Consider the following 14,899-nt stretch of genomic DNA (forward strand, 5'->3'; position numbering starts at 1 on the left):
AGTGCCTCTTTGCTTGACATCATGGGAAAATCACTCAGGAAAGAGGAGTGTTCTGTCTCTTAGAGATGAACGTGCTTTGGTGCGAAAAGTGCAAATCAATCCCAGAACAACAGCAAAGGACCTTGCGAAGATGCTGGAGGAAACAGGTACAACAGTATCTATATCCTCAGTAAAACGAGTCCCATATCGACATAACCAGAAAGGCCGCTCAGCAAGGAAGAAGCCACTGCTCCAAAACCGCCATTAAAAAAAACAGACTACGGTTTGCAACTGCAAATGGGGACTAAGATGGTACTTTTTGGAGAAATGTCCTCTGGTCTGATGAAACAAAAATAGAACTGTTTGGCATAATGACAATAGTTTTTTTTGGAAGAAAAAGGGGAAGGATTGCAAGCCGAAGAACACCATCCCAACCGTGAAGCACGAGGGTGGCAGCATAAGGTTGTGGGGATGCTTTGCTGCCGGAGGGACTGGTGCACTGCACAAAATAGATGGCATCATGAGGGTGGAAAATTATGTGGATATATTTAAACAACATCTCATGACATCAGTCAGGAAGTTAAAGCTTGGTCGCAAATGGGTCTTCCAAATGGACAATGACCCCAAGCATACTTCCAAAGTTGTGGCAAAATGGCTTAAGGCCAATAAAGTCAAGGTATTGGAGTGGCCATCACAAAGCCCTGACCTCAATCCTATAGAAAATTTGTGGGCAGAACTGAAAAAGCGTGTGCGAGCAAGGAGGCCTACAAACCTGACTCAGTTACACCAGCTCTGTCAGGAGGAATGGGCCAAAATTCACCAAACTTATTGTGGGAAGCTTGTGGAAGGCTACCCAAAATGTTTGACCCACGTTAAACAATTTAAAGGCAATGCTACCAAATACTAATTGAGTGTATGTTAACTTCTGACCCACTGGGAATGTGATGAAAGAAATAAAAGCTGAAATAAATAATTCTCTCTAGTATTGTTCTGACATTTCACATTCTTAGAATGAAGTGGTGATCCTAACTGACCCAAGACAGGGAATTGGTACTAGGATTAAATGTCAGGAATTGTGAAAAACTGATTTTAAATGTATTTGGATAAGGTGTATGTAAACTTCTGACTTCAACTGTAAATGGTTCCCCGTAAGAGGAGAATCCCCTACACCTACAAAACCTCAGCTTGAACGTCAACTAATTAACAAGCAAATCAATAAAGGAAGATTGAGAGCAGCTTGGCCAGAAGCCAAGACAGTGATACAATTATGTCAAATGATGTGACACCTGTTCCCGTTGCCTGCTGTGCTGCTGCTTGGATTCCACCTGGCGATCTGTTCACTGTCTGTCACTGTCACTGCTTCACCTTAGGGATGGTGCCAGGTTTCCTCCAGATGTGATGCTTGGAACGCAGGGCAAAGAGTTCAATCTTGGTTTCATCAGACCAGAGAATCTTGTCTCTTTAGGTGCTTTTTGGTAAACTCCATGCGTGCGTCATGTGCCTTTTACTGAGGAGTGGTTTCTGTCTAGCCACTCTACCACAAAGGACTGATTGATGGAGTGCTGCAGAGATGGTTGTCCTTCTGGAAGTTTCTCCCATCTCCACAGAGGAACTCTAGAGCTCTGTCAGAGTGACCATCAAGTTCTTGGTCACCTCCCTGACCAAGGCCTTTCTCCCCCGATTGCTCAGTTTGGCCGGGTGGCCAGCTCTAGAAAGAGTCTTGGTGGTTCCAAGCTTCTTCCATTTAAGAATAATGGAGGTGACTGTGTTCTTGGGTCCCTTCAATGCTTCAGACATTTTTTGGAACACTTCCCCAGATCTGTGTCGCTACACAATCCTGTCTCTGAGCTCTACGGACACTTCCTTCCACCTCATGGCTTCATTTTTGCTCTGGCATGCACTGACAACTGTGGGACCTTACAGATACAGGATGCCTTTCCAAATAATGTCTCATAAATTTAATTTACCACAGGTGGACTCCAATCAAGTTGTAGAAACGTCTCAAAGACAGTCAATGGTAACAGGATGCACCTGAGCTGAATTTCCAGTCTCTTATCAAAGGGTCTGAATAATTATGTAAATAGTTATTTCTGTTTTATTTTTTATAAATTTGCAAACATTTCTAAAAACCTGTTTTTGTTTTGTCAGTATGGTGTATTGTGTGTAGATTGATGAGGAACATGTTTTATTCAATCCATTTTAGAATAAGGCTGTAACATAACAAAATGTGGTGAAAAGTCAAGGGGTCTGACTATTTTCTGAAGCACTGTATATATATCCTTAAAGAAACAACCGGTAATCTTTCAGCCAATCAGCGGCCCGGGTATTCAGCCAATCAACGGCTTGGGTATTCAGACAATCTGCGGCTGCCACTGATATACATTTCCGTTCACCATTTAGAAAATTGATTATTCTAACCTTCCCAGCAACCCAGGGGCCAACATTTGTACAGTCATAACACCATTATTTAAGATTTATTCTTGACTAACAATCCTCTGAATTTAATTTCGATGCTTTTACTTCAAAACCCATATTCCTCTCACAAGACACATACCATGCTGTGATATATTTTTAAGAAGGCTGGAATTTCAAAGTCTTTGTGTTGAGAGCTGAAATGTAAAAATGAAAAGTTACAATTTTAATAAGTCAATTTCCTCAGGTCTCCACAGGTAGTCCCATTCGTTTGGAGATTGACATGGATGTCTCTCTATAGGACTGAGAGGGAGGTGAGGAAGACATGCTGGGGAAAGGAGGAGGGGAGAGTGAGTCGAGGGGAGAGTGGTTAGATTCTACAATGGGGTCAATCTTGCAGCTTCAGCACGGAAAACTAATTTTTTCCACAAATAAGTGGGTGTGATTTTTACATTACAGCACTGTTCACACAAGCTGTTACTGCAGTATTACAGCACTACACATGGAGAAAGCGAGAGAGAGAGAGAGTTACAGCCAATATCTCCTAGCAAGCGATGCTTTGCCTAGCCACACTACCTTAGCCTATAGTTGCTTCCCATATGTGTGCTAGCAAGCCAACAGAATGCTATGTAGTGTTAGGTATCAACAGCCAATCCAGTTGGGCTGGAATCTATAGTGAGCTTTGATAGGTCAATCGAGTCATGATATCACAGAGCATTTGCATAATATTGAGCTTTCCCCAAATAAAGTTCTGCCCTGTTCACTCTGTGTTCGGAGAGCTTCTCTCACCTTGCAAACTTCAGAGCGAACAGCTTCCTTCCGTTGAAAATGAGCGGAGTTACCGCTTGCTGATGGACACACCCGGTTACTCTTAAATTCACTGCTGAGGTTGAAAACACAATGTTTGGTTTGATGTGGTATTTAACAGAGAACATTGTAAGATACTCCAAGAGACTGTCAAACATATTAATGTGGGATAGGTCAAGTCATTCAACTGTGACCGTTTTTATGATTTCTGTTTCCCCCCAGGGACTGCTTGAGCTGTGGAGAGTCTTATCTCACAAATAACCATATAGCTTAGCATACAGTAGCTTAAAATTTGAATCCTGGAAGACTGCTGGGATAAAAACAAGTCTAGTCACTTTCTGTTACTGTAATTTAGGAAAATACGCAATAATATTAAAGTATGTTATACTGAGACAAGGTCACTTCCTAGCGTATCAAGAATTGTACACTGAGAAAATATCATACATACAGTACCAGTCAAAAGTTTGGACACACCTACTCATTCCAAGGTTTTTTTTTATTTTACCTATTTTCTACATTGAAGACATCAAAACTATGAAATGACACATATGGAATCATGTAGTAATCAACAAAGTGCTAAACAAATAAAAATGTATTTTATATTTGAAGTTATTCAGCGTAGCCACCCTTTGCCTTGATGACAGCTTTGCACCCTCTTGGCAATCTCTCAACCAGCATCATGAGGTAGTCATCATGAGGTAGTCTCATGGAATGCATGTTAAAAATTAATTTGTGGAATGTATTTCCTTCGTAGTGCGTTTGAGCCAATCAGTTGTGTTATGACAAGGTAGGGGTGGTATACAGAAGATTGCCCTATATTGTAAAAGACCAAGTCCATATTATGGCAAGAACAGCTCAAATAAGCAAAGATAAATGACAGTCCATCATTACTTTAAGACATAAATGTTAGTCAATACGGAACATTTCAAGAACTTTGAACGTTTCTTCAAGTGCAGTTGCAAAAACCATCAAGCACTATGATGAATCTGGCTCTCATTAAGGACTGCCACAGGAAAGGAAGACCCAGAGTTACATCTGCTGCAGAGGATAAATTCATTAGAGTTAACTCTACCTCAGATTGCAGCCCAAATAAATGCTTCACAGAGTTCAAGTAACAGACACATCTCAACATCAACTGTTTAGAGAAGGCTGTGGGAATCAGGCCTTCATGGTCGAATTACTGCAAAGAATCCACTACTAAAGGACACCAACAATAAGAAGAGACTTGCTTGGGCCAAGAAACACGAGCAATGGATATTAGACCGGTGGAAATATGTCCTAATATGTCCTAATCTGTCTCCAGGCTGTGTAAGGGCTATTTGACCAAGAAGGAGAAGGATGGAGTGCTGCATCAGATGACCTGGCATCCACATTCGCCCAACCTCAACATAATTGAGGTGGTTTGGGATGAGTTTGACTTCAGAGTGAAGGAAAAGCAGCCAACAAGTGCTCAGCATATGTGGGAACTCCTTCAAGACTGTTGGAAAGGCATTACTCATGAAGCTGGTTGAGAGAAAGTGAAGAGCATGCAAAGCTGTCATCAAGGCAAAGGGTGGCTACTTTGAAGAATCTGAAATATAAAATATTTTTTGATTTGTTTAACTTCTTGGTGACAGGGGGCAGTATTTTCACGTCAGAATGAAATGCATGCCCAAAATTCAACTGCCTGCTACTATCCTTCCTGTTTGGCCCTGTCCGGGGGTGTCCTCGGATGGGGCCACAGTGTCTCCTGACCCATCCTGTCTCAGCCTCCAGTATTTATGCTGCAGTAGTTTATGTGTCGGGGGGCTAGGGTCAGTTTGTTATATCTGGAGTACTTCTCCTGTCCTATTCGGTGTCCTGTGTGAATCTAAGTGTGCGTTCTCTAATTCTCTCCTTCTCTCTTTCTTTCTCTTCTCTCGGAGGACCTGAGCCCTAGGACCATGCCCCAGGACTACCTGACATGATGACTCCTTGCTGTCCGCAGTCCACCTGGCCGTGCTGCTGCTCCAGTTTCAACTGTTCTGCCTTATTATTATTCGACCATGCTGGTCATTTATGAACATTTGAACATCTTGTCCATGTTCTGTTATAATCTCCACCCGGCACAGCCAAAAGAGGACTGGCCATCCCACATATGCTCTCTCTAATTCTCTCTTTCTTTCTCTCTCTCTCTCTCGGAGGACCTGAGCCCTAGGACCATGCCCCAGGAATACCTGACATGATGACTCCTTGCTGTCCCCAGTCCACCTGACCGTGCTGCTGCTCCAGTTTAAACTGTTCTGCCTTATTATTATTCGATCATGCTGGTCATTTATGAACATTTGAACATCTTGGCCATGTTCTGTTATAATCTCCGCCCGGCACAGCCAGAAGAGGACTGGCCACCCCACATAGCCTGGTTCCTCTCTAGGTTTCTTCCTAGGTTTTGGCCTTTCTAGGGAGTTTTTCCTAGCCACCGTGCTTCTACACCTGCATTGCTTGCTGTTTGGGGTTTTAGGCTGGGTTTCTGTACAGCACTTTGAGATATCAGCTGATGTACGAAGGGCTATATAAATACATTTGATTTGATTTGATTTACTCATCCCCATAAGATAGAATATTCATATTATTAGTAGATTTGGATAGAAAACACTCTGAAGTTTCTAAAACTGTTTGAATCATGTCTGTGAGTATAACAAAACTTATTTAGCAGGCGAAACCCCGAGGACAAACCATTCAGATTTTTCTTTTTGAGGTCACTTTTCAATGGGGTTTCATTGGGAATCAGTTCCTACCGCTTCCACTGGATGTAAACAGTCTTTTGAAATTGGTTGAGGTTTTTCCTTTGTGTAATGAAGAAGTAGCCCTGTTCAGAACGAGGGTCACTTGTAGTGTACTGTTAGATAGAGGTGCGTGACCAGAAAGATAGCTACAGTTTGTTTTCCTCCTGTATTGAACACAGATCATCCCGTCTTCAATTTTATCGATTATTTACGTAAAAAAATACCTAAAGTTCTATTACAAAAGTAGTTTACAGGTAACTTTTGAGATATTCTGTAGTCAGTTGCGCAAGTTGGAACCAATGTTTTTCTGGAGCAAACGCGCCAAAGAAATTGAAATTTTGGATATATATCGACGGAATTAATCGAACAAAAGGACAATTTGTGATGTTTATGGGACATAGTGGAGTATAGTAATTTATTTTAATTTGGCGCTCTGCATTTTCCCTGGCTTTTGGCATCCCACATATCCCAGAGAGGTTAACACTTTTTTGGTTCCTTCATGATTCCATATGTGTTATTTCATAGTTTTGATGTCTTTACCATTATTCGACAATGTTAAAAAATAGTAAAAAATAAAGAAAAAACCCTTGAAAAGTAGGTGTGTCCAAACTTTTGACTGGTACAGTACTGTATATAGTCATTGTACTTGGGATAAAGATCACTCACTCACACAAGGCTATTCTGAGATGGCCCTTGCTTGTTTCACACTGTTCTCATACCTCCAGTGAAATGACTAGATGTATGTAAAAAGGTCCTGAATTCAGAACAGATCAAAGCACAGAGGGAGTACATTCAAAAAATGACGCAATCAGTCTTGGAGAGAACATTTCAATGTGCTGTGCATGTCTATCATTTGTCAAAAGAGCTGTCCCCTGAGAGGAATACACACACACACACACACACACAATAAACAATCTTAAAAGAGCCTGTAATCATTGGTTTTGCACCATACCCCAGTCTTTTGTGAAGATATCTTTTGTCATGCATTTTCTCTATTTCTCCAAGCATGCGATCCAAAGCTTTATTGATAGTCTCTCAAAACATCAGCAGGCTAATCATTGCATCATCAACTACATAATGTTTCAGCACACGTATGATTCCCGGAGTGACGGCACAGAAAGGCCACCGCTGTCATTCTCAAATGTCACTTGTGTCACACAGCAGTGACATAATTAATTGGTCAGAACAGCGACATGTGGAGGTGAGAACTTTGTTCTGTAGGTTCTAATTAACATTCAGCCGATCAGTGGCAGCGCCCATCAGCCCCCTATACATGTTTTATCATTCCACTTCAGCCGCCAGTGAAGCGTCCGTTTATATACACTCCCCTACTCATTTATATACACTCCCCTACTTATTTATATACACTCCCATACTCATTTATATACACTCCCCTACTTATTTATATACACTCCCCTCCTCATTTATATACACTCCCCTACTCATTTATATACACTCCCCTGCTTATTTATATACACTCCCCTACTCATTTATATACACTCCCCTACTCATTTATTTGAAAGGTGAAGGTAAAAACTTTTATTTGGTTCTAGACTCCAGAGTTTTGGATTTGAGATCAAATCTTTCATATGAGGCGACAGTAAAAAATGTCACCCTCTATTTGATGGGATTTTCACAGGAGGTTGGTGGCACCTTAATTGGGGAGGACATGCTCGTGATAATGGCTGGAGTGGAGTAAGAGGAATGATATCAAATACATCAAACAAATGGTTTCTGTGTTTCATGCTATTCCACCCGTTCTCCTCTCAGCAGCCTCCTGTGATTTTCATACATACAGTGTATCTTTTCTCTTTCTCTAGTCGCCTCATTTAGAAGGTGCCAAGTATTTTGACAAATTAGCATATAGCGTTTTACATTTAGTCAATATTTTAGTAACGAAACAGACGGCAAATCCATGCAACAAGTTTGTAGAGTCACAAGCTTGATGTAGTCATTGTGTGCTAGGAATATGAGACCAAGTACGACATTGTTAACCAAATATAATACACTGCAAGTGAATTTGTTCAAATACTTATGACACCTTCAAATGGGGGGACTAGAAGTTCATGAAGTGCTTTCATTTTTAAATGGTTAAATAACTATGTATGAAAATACCCTCAATAAAAGGTGATGTTCTGTACTGTACCTCATATTAAACATTAAACATCTCAAGTCCAAAATGCTAATATTGCACAATTGCATAATTTACAATCTGTTGAAACCATGAGAATAGAAACGTTCAGAACTTTTGTGGCAAATATATTTAAAAAAAAATGGATGGTGTTAAGATAGAGATGGGAGGGGTTGAGTGGACCTGAAGGGTGGTATTAAAAACAACAAGATAATTAATGTAAAATATACTGTGTCCTTAAAATGTATGTAGGTTCAGAACTTTCGTGAAACAGCACAGTTAAAAATATATGGCAATATAGAAATCAAACTGGATGGTCTTCAGAGATAGATGGGAGGGGTTGATGGTAGATGAAGGATGGGATTAAAAACAAACAAAATATAACTATTGTAAAATACATTGTGTAAGCAAAATGTATATAGCATGTATAAGCTGGAAGTAAAAGCCTAAGTGTTGTTGTCTATTAGTTTACTCCAATTAGGAGAGGGGTGGTATGGTTATATACAGTACATTCGTAAAGTATTACGTTTGTTACACTACAGCCTTTTTCTAAAATGGAATAAATTATTTTTTCTCTCATCAATCTACACACAATACCCCATAAGGACAAAGAGAAAACAGGTTTTTATACATTTTTACAAATGTATAAGAAAACAAAACAGAAATTGGCATATTTACAAAAGTATTCAGACCCTGTGCTATGAGACTCGATATGGAGCTCAGATGCATCCTGTTTTCATTGATCATCCTTGAGTTGTTTTTACAACTTGGTTGGAGTTCCCTTGTTGTAAATTCAATCAATTGGACATGATTTTGAAAACATACACCTGTCTATTTAAGGTCCCACAGTTGACAGTGCATTTCAGAGCAAAAACCAAGCCATGAGGTTGAAGGAATTCAAATCAAATCAATCAAATTTTATTGGTCACATACACATATTTAGCAAATGTTATTGTGGGTGTTGCGAAATGCTTGTGTTTCTAGCTACAACAGTAATATCTAACAATTTCACAACAATACACATAAATCCAAAGTAAAGGAATGGAATTAAGAATATATAACTATTTGGACGAGCAATGTCAGATCGGCATGGACTAAGATACAGTACAATAGAATAGAATACAGCATATATATATATATGAGATCAGTAATATGTAAACATTATTAAAGTGACCACTGTTCCAATATTAAAGTAGCCAGTGATTTCAAGTCTATGTATATAGGGCAGCAGCCTCTAAGGTGCTACTGATGGCTATTTAAAAGTCTGATGGCCTTGAGATAGAAGCTGTTTTTCAGTCTCTCGATCCCAGGTTTGATGCACCTGCAGTAACTTCGACTCCTGGATAATAGCGGGGTGATGCGTCCTGGAGGGCAGGTAGTTTGCCCCCGATGATGCGTTGGGCAGACAGCACCACCCTCTGGAGACCTCTGCAGTTGCGGGCGGTGCAGTTTCCGTACAAGGCAGTGATACAGACAGGATGCTCTCAATTCTGAATCTGTAAAAGTTTGTGAGGGTTTTAGGTGCCAAGCCAAAAAATGTCAGCCTTCTGAGGTTGAAGAGGCGCTGTTGTGCCTTATTCACCACACTGTCTGTGTGGTTGGACCATTTCAGTTTGTCAATGATGTGTAAGCCAAGGAACTTGAAGCTTTCCAACTTCTCCACTGCGGTCCCATCAATGTTGATGGGGGGTGCTCCATCTGTTTCCTGAAGTCCACGATCAGCTCCTTTGTTTTGTTGACGTTGAGTGAAAGGTTATCTTCCTGGCACCACCCTCCCAGGGCCCTCACCTCATCCTTGTATGCTGTCTCGTCATTTTTGGTAATCAGGCCTAGTAATGTTGTGTCATCTGCAAACTTGATGACTGAGTTGGAGGTGTGCGTGGCCACGCAGTCATGGATGAACAGGGAGTACAGGAGGGGCCTGAGCATGCACCCTTGTGGGGCCCCTGTGTTGGGGATCAGCGAAGTGGAGATGTTATTTCCTACCTTCACCATCTGGGGCAGCCTGTCAGGAAGTCCAGGACCCAATTGCACCTGGCATGGTTCAGACCCAGGGCCCCAAGCTTAATGATGAGCTTGGAGGGTACTATGGTGTTGAAAGCTGAGCTATAGTCAATGAACAGCATTCTTAAATAGGTATTCCTCTTTCCAGATGGGATAGAGCAGTGTGCAGTGTGATGGAAATTTGATCATCTGTGGATGTATTGGGGCGGTAAGCAAATTGAAGTGGGTCTAGGGTGTCAGGTAAGGTAGAATTGTCTGTAGAGCTCAGACAGGATTGTGTTGAGGCACAGATCTGGGGAAGGGTACCAACAAATATCTGCAGCATTGACGGTCCCCAAGAAAACAGTGGTCTCCATCATTCCTAAATGGACGAAGTTTGGAACAACCGAGACTCTTCCTAGAGCTGTCCACCTGGCAAAACAGAGCAATCGGGGGAGAAGGGCCTTGGTCAAGGAGGTGACCAAGAACCCAATGGTCAATATGACAGAGCTCCAGAGTTTCTCTGTGGAAAAGGAAGAACTTTCCAGAAGGACAACCATCTCTGCAGAACTCCACCAATCAGGGCTTTATGGTAGAGTGGCCAGACAGAAGCCACTCCTCAGTAAAAGGCACATGACAGCTTGCTTGTAGTTTGCCAAAAGGCACCTAAAGGACTCTCAGACCATGAGAAACAAGATTCTCTGGTCTGATGAAACTAAGATTGAACACTTTGGCCTGATTGCCAACCATCACATCTGGAGGAAACCTGGCACTATCCCTATGGTGAAGTATGGTGATGGCAGCATCATGCTGTGAGGATGTTTTTCAGTGGCAGGGAATGGGAGACTAGTTAGGATCGAGGGAAAAATGAACGGAGTAAAGTACAGAGAGATCCTTGATTAAAAACCTGCTCCAAAGCGCTCAGGACCTCAGATTGGGGTGAAGGTTTACCTTCCAACAGGACGACAACCCTAAGCACACAGCCAAGACAATGCAGGAGTGGCTTCGGGACAAGTCTCTGAATATGCTTGAAAGGCCCAACCAAAGCCCGGAGTAGAATCCGATCGAACATCACTGGAGAGACCTGAAAATAGCTGTGCAGTGATGCTGCCCATCCAACATGACAGAGCTTGAGGTAATCCGCATGAAGAATGGGAGAAACTCCCCAAATACAGGTGTGCCAAGCTTGTAGTTTCATACCTAAAAAGACTGAAGGCTGTAATCGCTGCCAAAGGTGCTTCAACAAAGTACTGAGAGAAGGGTCTGAATACTTATTTTAATATGATAAGCAGTTATTTTTTATACATTTGCAAAACTTAAAAAAAAAAAAGTTTTATTGCTTTGTCATTATGGGAAATTGTGTGTAGATTGATGAGGGGAAAAAAACAAAGAAAATGTGGAAAACGTCAAGGGGTGTGAATACTTTTAGAATGCACTGCATTCAGCACCAGTCAAAAGTTTGGACACACCTACTTATTCATGTTTTTTTTTACTATTTTTTTTACATTGTAGTGAAGACATCAAAACTACGACATAACACATATGGAATCACGTAGTAACCAAAAAGTGTTAAATATGTTCGATTTTAGATTCTTCAGAGAAGTCACCTTTTGCCTTATTTTACTTGGTGAGTCAGTTAAGAAAAAATATTATTTACAATGATGGCCTACCAAAGGGCAAGTATCCTGTGGGGATGGGGGCTAGGATTTATTTTTAAAATAAACACTACATAAAGAGAGACCTAAGACAACAACACAGCAAGACAGCAACACATGACAACACAGCATAGTTGCAACACAACATGACAACAACATGCTAGCAACACAACATGGCAAAAGCACACAATGGTAGCAGCACAAAATTGGTGCAAACATTACTTGGCACAGACAACACCACAAAGGGCAAGAAGGTAGAGATGACAATACATCACACAAAGCAGCCACAACTGTCAGTAAGAGTGTCCATGATTGAGTCTTTGAATGAAGAGATTGAGATAAAACTGTCCAGTTTGAGCATTTGTTGCGGCTCGTTCCAGTCGTTAGCTGCAGCGAACTGGAAAGACGAGTGACCCAGGGATGTGTGTGCTTTGGAGACCTTTAACAGAATGTGACTGGCAGAATGGATGTTGCATGTGGAGGACGAGGGCTGCAGTAGATAATGTATCTCAGTTAGGGGGGAGTGAGGCCTAAGAGAGTTTTATAAATCAGCATCAACCAGTTGGTCTTGCGACGGGTATACAGAGATGGCCAGTTTACAGAGGAGTATAGAGTGCAGTGATGTGTCCTATAAGGGGCATTGGTGTCAAATCTGATGACCGAATGGTAAAGATCATCTAGCAGCTAAAGAGCACCCTTTCCTGCCCATCTATAAATGAAGTCTCTGTAATCTAGCATGGGTAAAATGATCATCTGAATCAGGAGTAGTTTGGCAGTTGGGGAGAAAGAAGAGCGATTACGATAGAGGAAACCACGTTTAGATTTAACTTTAGCCTGCAGCTTTGATATGTGCTAAGACAAGGACAGTGTAGCATCTATCCATACTCCCAAGTACTTGTATGAGGTTGGCTGATTGTGGAGGCCAGGTCATCTGATGCAGCACCATCCCCCTCCTTCTTGGTCAGATAGCCCTTACACAGCCTGGAGGTCTGTTATGGGTCATTGTCCTGTTGAAAAACAAATGATAGTCCCACTAATCACAAACCAGATGAGATGGTGTATTGCTGCAGAATGCTGTGGTAACCATCCTGGTTAAGTGTGCCTTGAATTCTAAATAAATCACTGACTGTGTCACCAGTAAAGCACCCGCACACCATCACACCTCATCCTCCATGCTTCAAGGTGGGAGCCACACATGCGGGGATCAACACAGCGGTTGGAACCAAAAATCAAAGGACAGATTTCCACCGGTCTAATGTTCATTCCTCGAGTTTCTTGGCCCAAGCAAGTCTCTTCTTGTTCTTGGTTTCCTTTAATAGATTGGTTTCTTTTCATAAATTCGACCACGAAGACCTGATTCACTCAGTCTCCTCTAAACAGTTGATGTTGAGACGTTTCTGTTACTTGAACTCTGTGAAGCATTTACTTGGGCTGCAATCTGAGGTGCAGTTAACTTTATTAAGCTTATCCTCTGCAGCAGATGTAACTCTGGGTCTTCCTTTCCTGTCCTCCTGAGAGCCAGTTTCATCATAGCTTTTGATGGTTTTTGTGACTTAATTTGAACACATTTTCAAAGTTCTAGAAATGTTCCACATTGACTGACCTTCATGTCTTAAAGTAATGATGGATTGTAATTTCTCTTTGCTTATTTGAGCTGTTCTTGCCATAAAATGGACTTGGTCTCATACCAAATAGGGATATACTTTGTATACCACCCCTACCTTGTCACAACACAACTGATTGGCTCAAACGCATTCTGAAGCAAAGATTTTCCAAAAATGTACTTTTAAAAAGGCACACCTGTTAATTGAAATGCATTCCATACCTCTGGAAGCTGGTTGAGAGAATACAAAGAGTGTGCAAAACTGTCATCAAGGCAAAGGGTGGCTACTTTGAAGAATTTCAAATAGAAAATACATTTGGATTTGTTTAACCTCTCTGGGGTAGGGGGCAGTATTTTTACATCGGGATGAAAAGCGTGCCTAAAGTAAATGCCAGCAGCATTTACCACCCTGCATACCACTGCTGACTTGCTTCTGAAGCCAAGCAGGGTTGGTCCTGGTCAGTTCCTGGATGGGAGACCAGATGCTGCTGGAAGTGGTGTTGGAGGGCCAGTAGGAGGCACTCTTTCCTCTGGTCTAAAAAAATGGGACACTGCCCTGTGTAGGGTGCTGTCTTTTGGATGGGATGTTAAATGGGTGTCCTGACTCTCTGAGTTCATTAAAGATCCCATGGCTCTTATCGTAAGAGTAGGGGTGTTAACCCCGGTGTCCTGGCTAAATTCCCAATCTGGCCCTCAAATCATCACGGTCACCTAATAATCCCCAGTTTACAATTGGCTCATTCATCTCTCTCCTGTAACTATTCCCCAGGTTGTTGCTGCAAATGAGAGCGTGTTCTCAGTCAACTTACCTTCTACTAGTCAACAGTCTTTAGAAAGAGTTTCAGGCTGGTTTTTAGAAAAATGACCCAGAAATTGTAGTTTTTCTAGGTGGCTCCCATTTTGGCTGTAGTGTTTCCAAGAGCATGGAGGAAAGTACATTCTTTCTTATTTATCTCCGGTAATGAACATACTATTCTCCGTCTTAAATTGTATCGTTTATTTGCGTATTAGGATACCTAAGGTTTGACTGTAAATGTTGTTTGACTTGTTTATTAGTAAGTTTATTAGTAACGTTAGTAACGTTTGAGATTCATTTTGTATGCATTTTGATGGAGGGAAACTGAATGGATTATTGACTGAAGAAGGACATTATCGAACAAAAGGACCATTTGTGATGTAACTGGGACCTTTTGGAGTGCTAGCAGAAGATCATCAAAGGTAAGGCAGTTTTTTATATCGCTATTTCTGACTTTCGTGTCGCACCTGCCTGGTTGAAATATGATTTTCATGTGTTTGTACGCAGGGTGCTGTACTCAAATAATCACATAGTTTGCTTTTACCGTAAAGCCTTTTTGAAATCTGACACTGCGGCTGGATTAATAAGAAGTTAAGCTTTATATTGATGCATAACACATATTTTCAAGAATGTTAAATATTTGAATTGAGTATTTTAGAATTTTGCGCTCTGCAATTTTACTGGATGTTGGCCTGGTGGGACGCTACCGTCCCACGTACCCATATTAACACTTTTTTGGTTACTGCATGATTCCATATGTGTTGTTTATATACAGAAATACAGAAAAGT

The sequence above is a fragment of the Oncorhynchus clarkii genome, chromosome 4 (assembly GCF_045791955.1).
Source record: "Oncorhynchus clarkii lewisi isolate Uvic-CL-2024 chromosome 4, UVic_Ocla_1.0, whole genome shotgun sequence".
Lineage (NCBI taxonomy): Eukaryota > Metazoa > Chordata > Actinopteri > Salmoniformes > Salmonidae > Oncorhynchus > Oncorhynchus clarkii.